Source organism: Pinus tabuliformis, chromosome Q (assembly GCF_031772625.1).
Source record: "Pinus tabuliformis cultivar Carrire ecotype Pingquan chromosome Q, CPIR1, whole genome shotgun sequence".
Lineage (NCBI taxonomy): Eukaryota > Viridiplantae > Streptophyta > Pinopsida > Pinales > Pinaceae > Pinus > Pinus tabuliformis.
In genome coordinates, this window is record NC_142296.1 from 1,340,303,305 (window position 1) to 1,340,324,045 (window position 20,741).

At 37.1% G+C, this 20,741-nt stretch overlaps 1 long non-coding RNA gene across 4 annotated transcripts; it reads left to right on the forward strand.

The window, feature by feature from the left end:
- Positions 1-399: 399 nt before the first annotated feature.
- Positions 400-4,412, forward strand: LOC149224817 (uncharacterized). 4 transcript variants are annotated; one of them, XR_016249546.1, is made up of 5 exons: positions 400-446; positions 778-1,241; positions 3,426-3,496; positions 3,630-3,773; positions 3,901-4,412. It is a non-coding gene; the product is annotated as an uncharacterized LOC149224817 (long non-coding RNA). The 4 variants fall into 4 exon arrangements; XR_016249545.1 differs by having other exon boundaries at positions 3,630-4,412; XR_016249548.1 differs by having other exon boundaries at positions 778-1,154; positions 3,630-4,412.
- Positions 4,413-20,741: the final 16,329 nt, after the last annotated feature.

Genomic DNA, 20,741 nt, shown 5'->3' on the forward strand with positions numbered 1-20,741 from the left:
TGGCTCTGAGCACCATGGATCCCTCAATTATGAAAAGTATGGAAGTAAAGTTAGATAAACTACCCAGCAAAGAAATTTTTCAGGCTCCTGATCTGCGCAAAGCATTCCAAGTAAGTATGCTTTTCTACCCTTGGTACAGACTCCAGAGTAGAACATTGGAGATCTTCAATTTCAAATTTCAATCCCAATGATTTAAGTATTATTTACTGAACCGAGTAGAGAGAATTTCATACTAAACCCACCGCAGTAAATTTTACTTGAAGAAAATGCTGATCCTCCGACTGCTCTGTCTCTTTATATTGATATGGGAATCCCAATTTCTCTCACCTATTAATCTTGATATGCATGCAGACTTTATTCAAAGGCAGATCATTTAGAGAGTTTACGAGTGGAGCTTTCTCCAGGGCCAAGGCTAAAACTGCAGTGGGTCCTTTGGAAACTATCTGGTAACTTTTCTTCATTCATTCTTCGTTTTATTCAGAGACAAGATGAAATGTTTTTAATCTTTTTATTGGAAATTTCAAGTTGCATTATGCAGACAGCATGGTGCTTACTCTATAAAGTCCAAGATCCTACTGGAAGTTACTGCTTAGTAATGGGCAAAATGGAAAGAAAACTCTTTTCTTTTTTTTCAATATCTATTATTCTTAGTATCCATTTAGGGGTTGGGGGTGATGGGAGGAGGGTTCGGTTCCAGACATTTTTTTTCTTCCTGTTCTTACTGTTTTTTAGGTCTTGGGCTTCCTGAAATTTATAAAGCCTTTTATCTTTTGGCAGCAGAAAAGCCATCATTCAAATTAAGTGTGGCTGATTACAAGGAACTAACTAGAGATGATGCAACGCGGAAATGGTCATTTTCTCATGGGGTTGTTAACAGCTTGGACTGCTCAAAATGTAAACGTTAGAAATACTGATCGAATCCTCTTGAAACAGAAGTTCCAGCTGGCTACGAGAATCCTTGGGTCTGGGAAACCGTGGGTTGTCAGATGAAAGCAAGGGAATTTGGATGGTGGAGGATGAATGCTGGGACGAAAATTACCCACTGTCTCTTCCACAGTGCTATCTCGCTTGACCTCTTCTCAATGTTCATGGGATGCTGCAACCATGGTGGGGTGGTGATGATGCTTCTGCATCATTGAACTTGGTGGGAAAAGGTGCTTTTGAAGTAATCTGACTGTTGACATCCACTTTGAATTTGAAGTCAATATCTCTAAACGTTGTATGCATGGCATTGGATAAAGGTGACAGTTACTTGGAGGCTAATTCTCATTTTATCGGTGTTTTTTATTACTTGGAATTTTCTGAATTGGTTGGCCTTGGGAATCACTCCTGCTCAGTTAATTTTCTTCTACACTTGTCTCCATAACCCACAGAATTCAAGGCACTACAGTCACAAACAAAATTTTAAGAGTTTCTCATCATTGCTTTTGGAGATTTACATGTGGGTCTGCAGATTTGAGGTGTTTGAGAGCAGATTTGCACAAAGAATTTTAGCAAATTAATGATTATAAGAGCTGATCTGAACATTAGCTTGATGTCCCATCAATTTCTCAGCAGAATTTAGGTGTAACAATTGAATTACAGTAAACTAATTTTCTGATACCAAGTGTCTTTGTTGGTCAAAGTCATTTTTTTTTGCACTTTAGATCACATAAGGATCTCTCCTGAGGGCAGAAAAGCACTAGCCCAAAGTGCAGAGGGAGTATACAATAGGTGACAATGTACCCTCCCTAGTTCCCTTTTAATTGGATGGCTTCTAAGCGTTAATTGTACAGAGAACTTGGAACTTGGGAATGTATGGCTTTGTATATGCAACCATTTGCCCTATGAAGCTCTATAGTTGGATCTTCTATGCCTGGCTTCAACCTTGTAAAATTTTGAGCAATCCAATTATTTATCAGGAAAATAACACTTCTCAAACTACATTTCTCTAAAGTTTGTTTACAGAATTTGCAAATCTTATTGCACTCCGAAGTTGCAAGATGCTTTTTTTGCTTTTGTCAAACCTGCAAAGCACACAAAAATTTCGACCATGTTTTGGCAGGTGCCTAGAACTCACCCACTATGTCACTCTTAAATTGGTGAAAGTCAGTTTGTGTTTCCAGGGAACCTTTATTTTCCCTAGAAAAATGAGGGCAATCAGATGATCATTGTATCTAGTTGCATTGATAATAAAGAGTCAATTTAGAACACAAAAAATAGTGTGCACATTCTAGAGCAGATGTAATGTTATGTTGTGCTTTTATTACTTTAAAAAGGACAATTTTTTTCAAAAGCAACATCAACAACAATTGAATGGTTATCATGGTTGTAATATAGTTAATATGGATTCAGAATAGCCAAGAATTGTATAGTGTGAGGCCATGTTATATGTATCTCCTAAGAGGCCAGAGACATCCCCCAGGGTCTGCATGTCTGTATCCCATGTCTCAAATACATGACACACTTAGGCATGTGTTGGACATGAGTTTGACACATTTCCTAAAAAAAACAAGACACGTGGAAAACTTGATTCTGACACATGACCTATCATGTCTCGAGTGTTGGACGTGCAAGGAGCCAAAACAGAACTAGAAAAGCAGTTTCACCTCCTTTTTTTCACTTCTAGCCACAGGAAAATGCTCTAATATTGTGTAGGTGATTGTGTAGGTAAAGAAGAATGAAGGAGGTGAAATTGTCGTTTCTCCAATTTTAGTGTTCTTCTTTTATACCACAAAGGTCACAGGAAAAAGGGAAGAACGTCAATTTTGGTGTTCATCCCCTTCTCCAAGTCCATCTACCGCTGTCACTATTCTGTCTGCTCGAGGAAAAGCTGTCGGCACTCTAAACCACTTTGCTATAGGAGAAGCTGCCGGCACTGCAAACCACTTTGCTATAACAAGACACCAAGCTCAAGAAAGAACATATCCACCGTATCTGCTATCTGCTCTACTTTGTATTTTGCCATTGGCATGTCTACCTGTAATATTAGTGTCTATGTAATACATTGTGATTTCGATGACATCAAGGGACTCAATGAGAAAGCTGTAGTTCTAACTCCTAAACTACTATTTTATGTGTGTTGATTCTTGAATACTCCAATTTCTTGTATGTTTGATGTAGGAATTAGTTGCATCAATATTAATATTTTGTAAATGTTCTAAATTTTTGAATATATATATATCCTTGTCACATTTCGAATGTTGCTGTGTCCTGTGTTGGACGCTCGTATCCACGTCTCTTGCATGTCCCAAGTCCTGGTGTTGTGCGACCTAGAATCCCATGATGAATTGAATCACGGATCCATTTTTAATTTCAAATGAGTAGAATTGAAAGAACATTTGATGTTGAGTCTCTCCAAGTTGTTTGAATCAGTTGTTTTCTTTTGATGCATTGTATACTTGAGATTCAAAGTACTTGAATAAGTTTAAAAAATTTATATGCAGAAATCTTCCAAACTCATCTCTTAAAGGGGTTCTAGCACCAGAATTGGCCCTTCTAGCTTCGCTGCAGACCTGTAAGTGCCTATTACTCAAATGAAGCTTGCACATGAGCCAAGTTTTGTACAGTTATAAGTTAGTCTAGAAATATGAATATGTTTGTCGAACTGTTGACATGAACAACCTCGAGCAAATTGGTATCTTATGCAGGAACCTTCGTGCAAACAATATACTGGGTACCATACCGAGAGAACTTGGTCAACTAAAGAATCTACAGAATTTGGATCTGGCTTTGAATTGGCTTAGTGGTGCCATTCCCAATGAAATTGGAAATTTGTCAAACATTGCCATAATGTAAGATAAATCCAATCTGGTGCACTTTGATCGAGCCCGACGCTGGATATTATTAACAAATGCATTAGCATGTCTCCCTTTTGATTATTTTAAATGCACTCGCATAAGTATATACCTTCTTGTGCAGATCCCTGGAGGGCAATAATTTGGCAGGCACCATACCTCCAGAACAGCAGTTGACTCGGTTTTGGGTGCCAATTCCAACAACTTGGGTAAAAGTGAGCTTACAGTTAGCCATTTGAACAAGCTGTTCCCATGGCCAGATTACACAATTTGAAAACTTAATGTGTACAAGATCAAAATTCATTCAGTAAATAGCAACTTTGAGCATTGAAATAGATAATAAGAGCAAGAATTCCCATAGCTGACCAATCTCATAGACAATCAGTGAAACCGGTGCAACCAGGACCTCCCTCAAGCCAAAGAAGAAGTGGATCATTTGCTGGATTACTTTCTGACTTCACAGAATAGTAGAAAAGTTCTCTTCCATTGGCCTCACTAACTGTCACATACCTGCATGAATATGAAGAAAACACAAAGACTTTCATGCAGTTAATTGTTCATCCAATAGAATATAAGAGTGGTAGAATCACATCTGTAAGCACTCCATATAACAATTTTCGCTCCTAGTCTTTTACATATTTTGAACTCTCCATGCAACAATTTTGACTTTAATATTTTTTAGCTTCAATTGTCACCAAATTTATTAAGTATCCATAGAAATTAAACTCTGTTCAAACATATTCACAGTCTGTGCATAACAATTAGATATCTGTATATCTTTTATGTTTTTCTGTCTTTCTTTGTCATATAAGCATGCATTCTACAAGCTATGAACATTCTACAAGCTATGAACTCTTTGGTTATGTTCTTAATCTTTGCATAAATACACAGCTAATTGTTTATTTACAAACAGGAGCAAATTCATGCATGCTATTTTTGAACATGACTGTGTTAATGAATAAATATTCTTTCCAGTGAAAAATCTGGCACTTTGAATTTGTTACTTTCAATTATTGTTACATTTGAACATGGACTTTATTCATGAATAAATATACTTTACCTTGGATAGATATGGCACTTACCCAGCATATATCTCATAACTAATATTGCCATGATATCCTGGAAAGGACTCCACTCTGGCATTTGCAGGTGCTGCCTTGCAATTCAGCTGAAGTGAGGTGATAATCAGAGATATAATTACATGGGTAGTGAATAAATTAACCACAAATTGCATGGACTTCGTCAGGGAAGACATTGTTATGGAAATACACCCAACCTCACTTCAATTAAAAAGAAAACCGTGTGTCTATACATATATATTTCTCGAGTGCACTTCTAATAGGCCTCGAAATGTTTTGATATATATGGACAGTTCATTAAAGACAACGATAATTCTTATTTAAAATGATTCAGTTATTTTCATGACTCATTTGAACATTTAAAGATTATGTCAAATCGTACGTATCTCTATCAGTGTGAATATCCTCAGGCTAAGTCAACAGAATATTTTCTACATTGCCCCTTCAAGATGATCAAACGTTATCTTCTCTACCTGCCATTCATTTCAGCCCGCCAGCCGGTGTAAAGACTTCTTGTATCCATGTAATGCCTGGAAAATAGCATCCACGTCCATATCCTGGAGCTTATCTGATTGCCGATTTTCTGAATATTTGGCAATTGGATGGACAACGATATGGGCACGGTTAAAAATTTCACGGTTTTTATGTCCGCCTGATTATTAAATATTTGGGGAATCTGCAATCCAGATAAAACACTTAGTCAAAAATTTAACTGCGCCTCCAAATATTTGGGGATTCTGTAATCGAAATAAAAAATGCTGTCAAATATTTAACTGCTCCCCTAAATATTTGGGGAATCTGCAATCAAGATACCATACAAGGCTGTACCCAAATCCAAAAGTGAGAAGACTAATTAAGTTGTTGGAAAGAGGATCCACAGTTGGATATTTATGCCATGGGATGTTAGGCAAGCTACATAATTTCTGATAACCAGTTCCTCATTTTTCAGATTTCATAGTTGGAAATCATGTTTTGTCTTTGTATCGAAATGAATGGCACTGAGTGCTATGAATTTCACCTAGAGTACTCAGAAGCATTTTGAATACATTGGTGTTTCATCTAGAGTGTAAGTACTCGGTACAAGTAAAGTTAGCTTCATGTTCTCACCCATAATGTTTGCCTGGTTCGTGACCAACATCATGATAGGATAGTATAATATTGTGAAATATTATCCTAGAGCATTCAAGGCATTCAACCCATATTATATAGCAAAGTACTCGGTACAATTAAAGTTAGCTTCATGTTCTCACCCATAATGTTTGCCTGGTTCGTGACCAACATCATGATAGGATAGTATAATATTGTGAAATATTATCCTAGAGCATTCAAGGCATTCAACCCATATTATATATACTATTACTTTCATGAATATCACTAATAAGGATGGGTGATGCTTGTAGGTTTAGTCTTATGTATAACAGGTATTGATTATTCGCATGATGATATGTGTCTCATTTTATCATATAGTATACTTGGAACTGTTTTCTAACTGAATTGATAAATCCATACCAATGATTTTCTCAAACAAAATTCGTAACTTCATCCCAATTATTTATGTTAAAGCTATACAAATAGAAACACTAACATCAGTGCTTTGTTCTGGCTGGATCCAATGCGGAGGCCATGTTTGCAGACTTGGGCCATTTCAACAGGAAATCAATCCAGGTCCAAGCTATATGTCAAGGACATAATTATTAGTATTTCATCATACCTGTGTGCTTCACCCTCAAGTTTTAGTACCATAATGAGAAATTTGGGTTTTTCGTTGCAGCTTGCTTTCTGTGTGTTGGTTTACCCATCTCTGCTTATCACATATACGAGACAAGTGACTTATTTGATAGAAAACCCAGGGGACATAGGCTTTACATTTTACAAAGCAATACTACAGCCCGTGTATTGGTTAATGTTCATTGTTGCCACTTTGGCAGCCATTGTAGCCAGTCAAGCATTGATTACAGCAACATTCTCAATCATAAAATAGTCCATGGCTCTTAGCTGCTTCCCTTGATCTTATTTTCCACCACAGGGATGAAAAATGTTGCCTTATTTAATATCATAATGTACTGATATTCAGTATATAATGAAAATTCTAAGCATTTACCATGTTTTAAATATGCATTCATTTTTAAATTTATGGAATTTATGGTAGATTATCTACGTATGAATCATGATTTGAAATCTTGGCATTGTAGAAGAAGAATACCAAAGTTTTGTGATTTTTAGGTTATCATTAGATAGCAAAAGATGGACAAGATATTACAATGTGTTTTTAAATTATGTTTTGGAAGAGATAAAAGTTTTGATAGCGTTTTCAATTTACTTCAGTTTTGACAGTGGATATGTGAGCTTGGCTATATGGAGATAATTAGAGCTATTTAATACTACTCATTGTTTGGTGAATTTGAGATTCAAAGTTTGTCTACCAAATGTTTTACAGCAAATTGACAACATTGGCTAGCTTGCTGCTTGAATTCGCATCAGCTCTTGAAATGTCACCACTTATGAATTACCAACGGAGAATAATAGCATATATATGGTTAGATATTTTATTTTTCTTACTTACATTGTTACTGGTCTTGATGGTGTTGTTTTGTTTGTGGCGAATTTTAAGAAGAATTGATCACACTCCTTTGGAAGTGCCAGCCCTTGATGCTCAGTTGTGATGTAAAATACAGGAAGATAGAAACCTTTGCATTGTTGTATTGATAATATGTTGTTTTTATTGACTTTTGGGGCTTGGAAAAACTTGTTTCCTTCACTGGTGAGAATATTAGAAGGATAATCTATGACAAATAGTGCACGGGACATCGTTTACACAAAATATTTTGCTTATACTACCCTTCACTCTGTTTTTTGCTATCTCTGAAGGCGTTTATCTATCATCTGTATTGAATAAGGTACCACAAGGAGGTTGGTGTCCCTTCCTAATTGCAACAATTTTTCTGACCATAATGTTCTCTTAGAACTATGGAAGGCAGAAAAGTATAAATATTTAGCACGGAGAAAACTCAGCATAGAAGGTTTGAATGGATTGCTTGCGAGGGTGAATTCACGTGTACCAGGAATTTGTTTCTTTTGCAGTAACCTTATTTTTGGCATGTTGCTATTCTTCCACACACTACTATTACTTACCCATATTCAAAACACACATCACTAATAGTTTCAAGTGTAACTCAATATCATCCACCCTTGCATTCAACAATGTCCATTCACATGTCATTATTCTTCTACACACTATTATTTATAAAATATCTATATTCAACATACACATAACTAACAATTTCAATTGCAACTCTTTATCATCCACCCTTGCTTTCAACAATGCCCATTCACATGTCCCTATTCTTCCACACTTTATGCCTTACGGCGTTTCCTTTGCAACATCAGGTGCAAATGCTAGTTAAGGATCTACTCTTGGAAAGGCAGAGGAGACAAAACACAACTTCACACACAAAACACACGAGCTGCGGTTCTTCTATTGATCACAAAAAAACTTGATGATTACAATGAACTCGGTGAAGGGTATTTAAACCTTTTCTACTAGCGACTCGCCTCAAATATCTTGACCTACAACCACACACTAAAAGTTGTCTATCACTTAACTCCACTTGACTCAACACTTAGTTAACTGACTCTCTAATTTTAGCCAACTCCTCATGCAAGAGTAATTAACTTATCTTAACTCTCCCCTTAATTATGACCGCTAAACTAAAACACCACTCATGAAAACTCAAACATGTTTGTTGGTCTCTGTCTTAACTAGGCTTACAACACCTAAGTTTCTTCTATGAAACTCAAACAAATCTTTTGCTAATGAATTAGTAAATATATCAGCCAATTGATCACTAGATTTACAAGACGTCAAGCAAAATTCTCCATTGCTCACAAGTTCTCTAATAAAGTGATATCTAGTATCAATATGCTTTCTCTTCTGATGAAACAAACTATTCTTGGATAGTGCAATTGCTGAGGTGTTGTCACAATATATTATTGTTGATCCTTGTTGTTTCAACTTGATTATGTTAGTGTCAGTGCCTTCACACTGCCATTAGTGATCAAAATTCACTCTTTTGCATTCATATTAGGAGTCCCATTTTCAATGAGTTGCATTCCATTAGGTCATGGATCAACTAATGGTATGATACATTCCAGTTTTTTTCCCTCATGACACATATCTGCTGACTTCTTTTCATGTGTGTTTTAGTCAATGGTTCAGGTTCAGTTTCATTTTCAGTTTATTTCATTAAATAGATCTTAGGTCTTAGGGTTATAGTCTCATTAGGTATTAGGGTTTCACTATGTCAAATTTTCAGTAACCATTGATTAATAATGGTCAGCAGACACATGAGGAAGACAATAATCATCAGGAAACTTTTAATTTCATAATTTGTAAACTTAATAAAATTTTCACCTCAAAACTAGTTTGAGGTGAAAACAAAGCATTGGTAGTTATTTGTAAATTTCATGTAATTTCATCATTTCTCATATGTAATTAATAAATCTCATGCTACTCTTGGTCACCTACTGATATTTCCAAGTACATGCCACTGCAAAAACAAAAGATCATCAAGCATTAGTTCACCTATTTTAAGCAAAAAGTCAAGCATCCAAAAAACAGAGTATTTGAAAAAGCCAAAAGACATTATAAAGTGGGTTTTGGAGAGTGAAAAATCAAAAGTGCCCAAGCCATATAAAGGTCATTTCTTTCTCAAGTTAATTCATCGTTTGAGTTGAAGTTTATGAGAAAAATTGCAATTTTAAGGGGTTATTGAGCAAAGGGAGGAAATTGTTGTGTTTTTGGAGGAAACTGCCCAGTGCTATGCACCAAAACTTGGCACTATGCATAGGAGCGACGCTATGCACCTAGGCTTTTTCTCCTGTGTTATTTTGAACTGGCACTATGCACAGGAGCTGCGCTACGCACCTGGCATTTGAGCTACAAATTGCATCAAATCGCATCATAACTCCCAAATTTCTCCATTTGCAAGTAAGTAACATCGCTTTTCTTGCAAACAAGAATTGTTGCATAAGTTTTTGGGTTGTGTTGTCTCTCAAAACATCAAACCCTAATTGTCACTAAATTATCTCATATGTTGTAAAAATACACTCATTGCTGCTGTCCCATATCATTTTTACTGTTTCCTTAAAACTCATCCTCCCATACATAGTTCCATCCCTAAACTTTTCCCTACATCCCAAACCCTATACCCATATATCTCAAACCCTACATATACCCTAAACCCTATACTATTCACTAACCCTACTCACTCCCTTCATCCCTTTCCCATTCTTGTTCACCCTCACCTGCTTTCCTATTTAAAATCTCTTCATACTCATCTTACCTTCATTCACCAATCCACCACTCTTCAGTCACCACAAAGAGAAACAACAGTACAACAATGGAGATGGACAGTGAGTATGAAATGGAGGAAGAAACCCATAGTGACAGTTCCAGGGAGAGAGACACTCAGGGCAAAAGGCCTCATAAGGGAGGAAAACATATCAGAGAGGAGCCCACCAGTTTGAGGGAGCTACAAGCCTGCCCATTTTCCCTTTCTTGTTTCATACATCAGTCATGTTTCAGTTTTTGTGAAATGGTGGAAAGGGTAAAATCTCATCATGAATTAGCAACGCTGTTTGTGACACACTTGGACAAAAATGAGGTAAACCTTGCTAGGGATACATTCACTTTGTCACCAACTGTTATTTCAGAGGCTACAGGTATTCCAAATGTGGGAGAAAAGTGGAACAAAGGTCAGTACATTGACAGGGAGTACTATGAGGCTTAAATTAAGGCTAAATATCATAACAAACTTAGCAGAGTATTCCCCTTTAATTGTTGGAGGACAGGTTTGCCGTTGATGAAGATCATCATCAAGTACTTTACTTGTGAAGGTAGGTTCTCCCGACTGTATGCCTACCACATTAGACTGCTGATGCATATCACTAGGGTGAGAATGATGAATATCCCCTACTTCATATTCAGAAACATTGAGAAGATGGCACTCATTGTAAAGAAGAAATCATACCCCCAGCAGCTAACCAACATCTACCACTTCTCTATGATTAAAATCATTGTTTTACATCAGCTGAACCTACTTAACATACCATGGGAGACCTTCATTTCTCATGAAATGTTCAAAAGACCTCGAGTCTTTTCATCAGTGCCTTAAGAAGAAGGTGGACCTTCAGGACAAGAAAAGGTCCAAGAGACTAAAACTGTGGGAGTGCCACTGTTTGTGACATATGAGAGAGGCACTAGGAAAAATTTTGTAACTGCCAGGCGAGTATTATCTCCACAAAGTGTGGAAGGGGTCTCACCTTCATCTTCAGGCCATAGGCAAATGTTATCTCCACAAGGAGTGGAAGGTGCTTTGCCTTCATCTTCAGCTAAACAGGTACAGGTTGGGCAGCAACACAAGGGCAAAGGTAAAGGCAAGAAAAAGATGCATGAGAAGGATCTTAGTGATGACCAAGAGAGATATTTTGACCTTATTGATCATGAGGAGACACAAGGATTTGATTTCATTGATTTGGAAACTCAAGGTACAAAGATTACTAAAGACATGATCATCAAGGAGCAAGAGGCTCAAATTCAAGCCTTGTCAATCAATTTAGAGAGGGAAAAGTGGATCATCAATTATCTAGAGCAAGAAAACAAACAACTGACTGACAAGCAAGTCCTCATGGAGTTACAAATGATAAAAGAAGGAAAGCAAAAGATCAAGGAGGCCAATGTTCCATTAAACCCTATTGAACAAGAAATTGAGAACGATAGGGAAACATGGCTTGAGAGGGTCAACACACACCTTGAAAAGTTTCTTGAGAAGGCCAATAGAGACAAGAAGAAGCTTCGCCACATGGCGTATCACTATATGACCCAGAACAAAATATGCAATATAAGGATGAAGAAACTTAAGGCAAGGTTGAGGAAGGCCTTAAGAAGCAAAAGGGAGCATGACAAGCTAAAAATCTTGGATGAGGCCTCACTAGCCCATCAAAGCAACTAATGATGGAGCCATGTGCCAAATATGGGAAAGTTTTGGTGAGTTTTTGTCATTTTGAAATTTTGAAATTTTCCAACACAGAAAATTGCATTAGGTGCGTAGCGCCACGGGTGCTACGCTTTTGAATGGAGGAATTTTTGGAGAAATGGTTTGCATATTCGGATTCAGCATGATGAGAACATCAATCCATGAAAGTTTCAGCAATTTTGGAGCAAAACTTGGTCACCTAAAGGTCAAAAAACAATAAAAAAATGACCTCTCTACCTCTTTTTGGACACAAAAGAAACAACCTTGGGAGATTCCACTTTTGAGGGGGCAAATAACATCCAAATAAAAATGTTCAAGATGTTCTAGAAACTAGACAGGAATACCTTTCCAACAAGCTATCTTGGGCTCAATTTGGCTAAGGAGAAGGCCTCCAAAATCAGCTGTGAAGTGGCACTACGCACCTGGCAGGTGGCGCTATGCATAGAACCAGTTTGCTCAAAAATCCAAATTTCGCCTAGTTTTTCTACAAGTTGACTTTTTCTCTCATCTTAGATGAATTTATGACTGTAAATGATGCTTTGCTATGTAAATGTAATTGTAAAATGACCTTAGAAGGTATATTCATCATTTTGAGGTGGCTTGAGGGTAAATGAATCAGTGTCCATGGTTTTAGAGGCAAGTTGTTCCACTACCTATATTCCTGTCCTTAGTTTAGATATGGTTGAAACAGTCCCTTATCTCTTGGATTCGACCCCTGATGGCTATAATAAGTGGTTTTCATGTCTCTATTATGTATTTTTTTAGTCATTACAAGGGTTGGACTCTCTTGGATGCTTTGAGCTACATTGTAGATCTTTACAACAGTTTGGTAAGGAAATAAACCAGGATTTGTAGCTATTTTTGTGGGATTATTGTGGTAATGTGTTTTTTGCATTGTTTCTCCTTCTGTCATTAGTTTTTCTCATGTGTTATATGTGCCAAAATCTATTTCATTCTTTTTAACTAAATGAAATCAAGATAGATAGGTGAAATACATTGGTAACAGTGTTGTGCCTTGGGAATACATTTAGGTTTTGATGTTTTCAGCTGTCTGAAGAGGACTCATGATCCTTGCATGCTCTCCTCAGCTCCTCACCAGTCTTAGACCTACCATCTCACTCAATTCCAAGTGCTAAAACACCTACCTACCTCGCCCCATAAAACACCCTGCATTCCTGACTTGATTTCCCGGACCCAAAGCTGCCTGCTCCATTTGATCCAAGGAAACCAACAAAAATCAATCAAAAACCCTAGAGCTACTATACCTAGCCTAAAATCTATATCTGATCCAGTCATCTTGACTTAGAGTCACAAAGAGAGAGCCCTCTCCCAACCTGATAGGGCTAGCTACCAGGTTAAGCTTGGTTTGTGGTTATCCTAGGATTGCCTCCCTTCAACCTGAGGTCGATCTAGGCTCTAACAGATTCCATCAAATATTCTTCTTAACCATACTGCTTGACATGCTGCGATGTTGCTGCTACATATTCTGCTTCTGCTGAGAAAAGTGTCACAATGGGCTACTTTTTAGATGCCCATGAAATCACACCTGAACCAAGATGGAACAAAAAACTAGAAGTGCTCTTCTTGTCATCCAAACTTCCTGCAAAATCACTATTTGTGTATCTAATCAAATCCTTCTTTTCTATGCTTGCATACATTATGCCACAATCTCTAGTTCCTGCTATGTATCTAAGTATTATTTTTCCTGCACTCCAATGTGTATCTTTTGGAGTCTCCATAAATCTAGAAATCAAACTCAATCTTTGCATGATATCCGGTCTTGTAGCTGTGAGATACATGAGACTGCCAATCAATATTTTGAATATAGTTGGATTGACATGTGATCCTTCATCATCCTTGCTTAACTTTGTACCTGTTGCAACTGGTGTAGGGACAGGCTTGCAATTTTCCATCCTGAATCTTTTCAACAAATCTTTGGAATATTTATTTTGACAAATAAAAATTCATTTTTTTGGATTACTCAACTTCTATGCCAAGAAAATATTTCATTAGACCAAGATCTGTCATTTCAAATTCTTTCATCATGGCCTCTTTAAATTCATCTATCTTAAAATCACTTGTAAAAATCATGTCATCAACATATAAACAAACAATCAAAACCTTTCCATGTTCATTTACCTTTGTGTTCAAGGTAAGTTCAATGTTACTTCTACAAAATCCATTCTTGATCATGTAGCTGTCAATTCTGCTATACCAAGCTCTAGGCGCTTGCTTCAGTCCATAGAGCGCTTTATTCAACCTGTAAACTTTCTCTTCATTACCTTCAACTGCACATCCTGGAGGCCATTGCACATAAATTTCTTCTTCTAGAATTCCATTCAAGAAGGATGATTTCACATCAATCTAATATACTTCCACTTGTTCCGAGCTGTTGTGGCTAGAACTGCTCTTACAATATCCAATCTGGCTACAAGAGCAAACATTTCTCCAAAATCTATTCTTGGTTGTTGCGAGAATCCTTTTGCTACAAGTCTAGCTTTAAATCTGTCAATTTCACCTTTCTCATTCAACTTTGTCTTGTACACCCACTTTACACCAATGAGATTTTTGTCCTTTGGCAAATCAACCAAATCCCATGTATCATTCTTTTCAATAGCTTCAATTTCTTCATCCATGGCTTGCACCCAATTTTCATCTCTGATTGCTTCTTCAAACGAAGAAGTTTGGAATGACAACAATGAAAATTTGAACTAACATCCAAATCATCATAAATATCTTTCAAACTTCTCATATTTCTCTTACCATTGCTTGATTCATCACCTGATTGATTGTTGGGAGAATCTCGATCTGTTGATCTGCTTGAAGATCCATGCTGCTCTGAAAATCTTGGAGTCCTTGTTGGTGTATCTCTGTTTGGTGTATTTGCCTGCGATTCTTGCTAATCATTTTTTGCTACATCATCTTCTTCTATCAGTGGCACTTTTTCATCAATTGTTTTATCTACAGTTCCATTCCATGACTCTTTCTCTTTGAACACAACATATCTGCTAATTATGGTATTCTTTGTGACAGGGTTATACAATTTGTAAGCTTTTGACTGCTCACGATAACTAGTAAATATACATTTTTCACTTTTATCATCCAATTTGCTTATTCACTCCTTAGGCACATGTGCATAAGCTACATATCCAAACACTTTGAGATGAGATACGCTGCAAGATATACCTGATTATGCTTGTTTTGGTACTCTGTTCATCACACTCTTTGTAGGAGATCTGTTGATCACATAAATAATACATGCAACCGATTCTGCCCAATACTCATTAGACAAGTTTCTTCCTTTCAACATGCTTCTTGCCATATTCATAACGGTTATGTTCTTTCTCTCTGCTACACCATTATGCTATGGTGTGTATCTGGTTGTAAACTATCTTCTGATTCCACATTGTTTGCAGTAATCATGGAATGTCTTTGAATCATATTCTCCACCATAATCTGACCTCAATACCTTGATCTATCGATTACTTTGGTTCTCTGCTAAGGCTTTGAATTTGTTATGAAACCAGCTCAAGAAAAAGATAGAAAAGATAGATCAACTCCTTAGAATTCAGCCTCTTCGAGGGGGCAACCTCCTTTACATTACATAAATGAACAATTCTTGGATGATTCAAATGACAAAACCTCCTTTCTATATATAGGAGTATAAGGAGTCACAATATAACCCAGCCGACCTAAAAATAATAATATAAAGCCACAAAAATAACAATAGAGGGATTCTATGGGGCACAGTAATAACAATATGGGGATAATAGGGGCACAACAATATTAATAAGGGGTACAACTACAATAGTAATGGGGTAATCACTAGTATTATAGGGACCCAACATGCTCCTCTCCTTCAAAAAAGTGTTGTCCTCAATGCTTGAGAAGTTTTGGATGCTTCTGTATAAAATTATCATCCTCCCATGTGGAATCTTCAGCGGATAAGTTCTTCCACTTGATAAGATACTCCAAAATTGATCGATTTCGTAGCTGTCGAGTTCTTGTTTCTGTGACTGCTTCCAGTTCCAATATAATTTTTCCTTCCTCGTCAAGTTCTGGCAATATTGTTTGAACTAGGAGCTTGTCGCCTATAACCTTCTTTAAACATGAAACATGGAAAACTGGGTGCAATTGAGAAGCTGCAGGAAGCTCCAATTTGTATGCCATAGTACCAATCTTTTGCAACACTTTGTATGGACTATAATACTTTGGTGATAATTTATTATCCTTCTTAGCTTGCTTGAGGGACATTTGCTTATATGGTTGTAGCCGTAGGAATACCCAATCACCTACATCAAAACTTCTTTCACTACGATGTTGATCTGCCTGTTGTTTCATTCTATTCTGTGGCAACACGAGGTTATCCTTTAAGAGTTGGAGGACTTGTTGTTGATGTTCGATGTGATGTTCCACTGCTTGAACCTTAGAATTTTCTCTTAAATATGATGTGATGGATGGTGGCTGATACCCATAAAGTGACATAAATGGGGTCATTTTTGTCGCTGTATGGAAGGAAGTGTTATACCACCATTCAGCTAGAGGCAACCATTTGACCCATTGTGTCTGTTTATCAGATACAAAGCAACGAAGATATCCTTCCAAACATTTGTTTACTATCTCAGTTTGCCCATCAGATTGATGATAATAAGATGAGCTGTGAGCTAACTGAGTACGAAGACAAGAAAATAATTCTGTCCAAAAATTTCCAGTGAAAATGGGATCTCTGTCACATACAATAATCTTTGGGTTTCCATGTAGCTTTTGAATTGTTTCCATAAATGCAGTAGAAACTGTACTGGCTTTAAATGGATGTGATAATGCACAAAAGTGTGCATACTTGGTAAGTCTGTCAACTACCACCATGATGACACTCTTTCCCTCAGACTTGGGTAAACCTATGATAAAATCCATTGAAACCTCCTCCCAACGTTGGCTTGGAATGGATAAAGGTTGTAATAGACCCGGTGTCTTAATAGTTTCAACTTTATTTTGTTGGCAAACCAAACATTCCGCCACAAACTTTTGAATATCTGATTTAAGGCCATCCCAAAAAAATTCCTTCTTAACCCTGTGGTAAGTTTTTAAAAATATGAGTGCCCTCCTAAGGGAGAAGTGTGCAATTCCATAAGAATCTTTTGTTTTAGCTGGGAATTCTTACAGAGGTATAAGCGATCTTTGTACCATAACGAATCATTTTGCCAGCGAATGTATCAGACATACTGGAATCTTGTTGTAACTTTCGAATCCATGCAATTCATAATGACCAGAGGCAACCATTTGACCCATTGTGTCTGTTTATCAGATACAAAGCAATGAAGATATCTTTCCAAACATTTGTTTACTATCTCAGTTTGCCCATCAGATTGATGATGATAAGATGAGCTATGAGCTAACTGAGTACGAAGACAAGAAAATAATTCTGTCCAAAAATTTCCAGTGAAAATGGGATCTCTGTCACATACAATAATCTTTGGGTTTCCATGTAGCTTTTGAATTGTTTCCATAAATGCAGTAGAAACTGTACTGGCTTTAAATGGATGTGATAATGCACAAAAGTGTGCATACTTGGTAAGTCTATCAACTACCACCATGATGACACTCTTTCCCTCAGACTTGGGTAAACCTATGATAAAATCCATTGAAACCTCCTCCCAACGTTGGCTTGGAATGGATAAAGGTTGTAATAGACCCGGTGTCTTAATAGTTTCAACTTTATTTTGTTGGCAAACCAAACATTCCACCACAAACTTTTGAATATCTGATTTAAGGCCATCCCAAAAAAATTCCTTCTTAACCCTGTGGTAAGTTTTTAAAAATATGAGTGCCCTCCTAAGGGAGAAGTGTGCAATTCCATAAGAATCTTTTGTTTTAGCTGGGAATTCTTACAGAGGTATAAGCGATCTTTGTACCATAACGAATCATTTTGCCAGCTAATGTATCAGACATACTGGAATCTTGTTGTAACTTTCGAATCCATGCAATTCATAATGACCAGAAGAAATGGATCCATGCAATTCATCCAGTAATTCATCAATGACAGGAATGGGGAACTTATCTTTAATAGTGAGCTTGTTGAGCTCCCTATAATCCAGACACATGCGCCATGATCCATCCTTCTTGTGCACCAATACTACTGGAGCAGAGAAAGAACTTTGACTCGGTTGAATTATACCAGCCTCTAGCATTTCTGCAACCATACGTTCAATTTCGCTCTTTTGGGCATAGGGATATCTGTACGGCCTGATGTTTGGAGGAACACTTCCTGGAATCAGATGAATAGCATGATCATGATCATGAATAGGTGGGAGACCTTTGGGAGTCTCAAATACCTTGGAATGATTGTCCAAGACTTTTTGGAGATCTGGAGAAATAGATTATTCCAATGTGGAAACATCTAGCGAACATAATTGTGCAATTACACCTCTTTGTTCCTTTTTTAGAAGCTTTGTCATACCGTTAGAGCTGATTATCTTTCCCGGTTTCCCTGCAATACCCCTTAATTCAACTTCGTTTCCTTCCACAGAAAATTTCATGAAAAGTTCTTGAAAATTAAAAGCTATTGTACCCAAGGATTGTAGCCATTGGACTCCTAGTACAACATCAGCACCTCCCATTGGAGTGGAAAGCCTTGGGCTAGTCAATACATATTCTCCCATGGATAGCTTGATATTATGGCACTTTCCCGAGCAATTTATTGTTCCTCCATTTGCAACCATCACTTGACACTCTGGTGCTGGATATAAGAAGTAATTCAATTCTTTTGCTACCTTACAATGAATAAAATTGTGGGTACTTCCTGAATCAATCAACATTATTACCTTTTTCTTCTTGATTTGTCCTTCTATATTGATGGTTTGAGGAGTGGTAATTCTTGCCAATGCATTACAAGAGATGGTCGGATTCATTTCTTCTTTATCTAGGCTTTGTTCCTGGAGTATATCCTCTTCTTTTGACCTTTCTTGTTCCTTTTCTTCTTCCTCTTCAGAATCTATGTAGAATAATTTCTTCTCAGCACACTTATGACCTTTAGTGTAATTGCTATCACAACTGTAACAAAGCCCTTTTGCTCTTTTTTCTTCCAATTGTTGTGGTGTCAACTTTATAGGTTGTGGAAGACTAGGGGCAACAACACTTCCATCTTTATAGTTGTGAGTGGTGTGCTTCCTGGTTGCCATAATTTTGCTTTCCATTTTTCTTGCTAACCTGAATGCCTTCTCTAATGAATTAGGTTCCCAAAGGCGAACATCATGTTGGATATTATCCTTTAAAGTCCCTATGAACACATCAATCCTATGCTCCTCTGGAATATTTTTTACCCTTATGTTCAATTTTTGGAACTCCTCAATGTGCTCCATTATTGAACCCTTTTGTTTGAGACTTATCAATTGGCTAAAAAAAGTGTTGCTTTTTGTATCCTCATAATGTGTTGTCCATTCTTCCGTAAAAATTGCCTAAGTGATAATTTGTTTACGAGAGCAAAGCCATTGATACCATACAAACTGATTTGGTTCCAAATATAAAGTTGCAATACGTACCTTTTGTGTGTTTTGCACATTATTGAGATCAAAAAATTGCTCCATCTGTAATATCCATGTTGTGGGATCCTTGCCATCAAACTTCCTCATATCAATTTTTGGAATATGGTGGGTCTTCGATCCAACATTAGGGTCTATGGACTCATGATTAACATTTCTTTTGTTCTCATCATGAGTTTCCTTTACTACCCTTTCACCATTAGTGACCATTTCTTGTAGCAACTTATTCATATTTATCTTCAATTCTTCCATGTCTGTCTTCAAATCTGTCTTCCAATCGTCCATCTTAGCTTCCATGCCATTCAGCTTAGCTTCCACGCCCTTTATCTTAGATTCCATGCCATTTATCTTAGCTTCTGTTAGCTTTTGTGAGACTGACATTTGTTGCACTTGGTCTTGTGATTTTTTGATATATCATGTAGCATTTCTTCCTCTTCTTCATGAGTCATGCTACTACTTTCAGGTTTCTTACTAGGTGTTTGCATTTTCTTTCCTCTGGGCATCAGTTACTGATAACAATGCTCTACTATGCCCTTTGAATTCCTTCAAAATAAATTTTCAAACCAAGCTTAAGCAAAAATTTAAAAAAATCTACACACCATTTTTCACTTTTTAGGAGCTCGATATTGCCTCTGATGTATCTTTGTAATTTTTGATCATCCAGTTCTGAAATTGCGATCTGTAGTAGCCCTCTGTGTCCTCTTTCCAATGCCACCAGTCTGATCCCAATTGGATTCTCCAAGGAAGAGTTATGTCAAATCTCCCACAGTGACCTGATTATATACTAGTTCAGTAGAGCGAACTTGTACAACGTGCCACGTGTCCCTGTTTTGACCTTTGGCTCTGAAAAAGATATACAAGAAACTACAGTCCGTCCTCTTTCTGTAGCTTCTTACAAAATTTCAATCCGATGCTCAGAGTGAAAGTTATGACTATTTTCCCCAGGTCACCTGTTTGGAATGTAATTCAGGAGTCTGCAAAAAGACCAACTTCCTCAGATCATATCTCCGCAAATATAGTGCGAAAAGCTCTGAAATTTGGACCCGAGATTCAGTGCGACGTCTTCTCAAATGGGGTTTTTTTTAGCTTCTGAAATATCGTATAAAAAAAGTTCTAGCGAAAATGCCACAATGACCTGTTTGGAGAAGCGAAACCCTAGAATCCAAAGCTCTGATACCAAATGTTATGAAACCAGCTCAAGAAAAAGATAGAAAAGATAGATCAACGCCTTAGAATTCAGCCTCTTCGAGGGGGCAACCTCCTTTACATTACATAAATGAACAATTCTTGGATGATTCAAATGACAAAACCTCC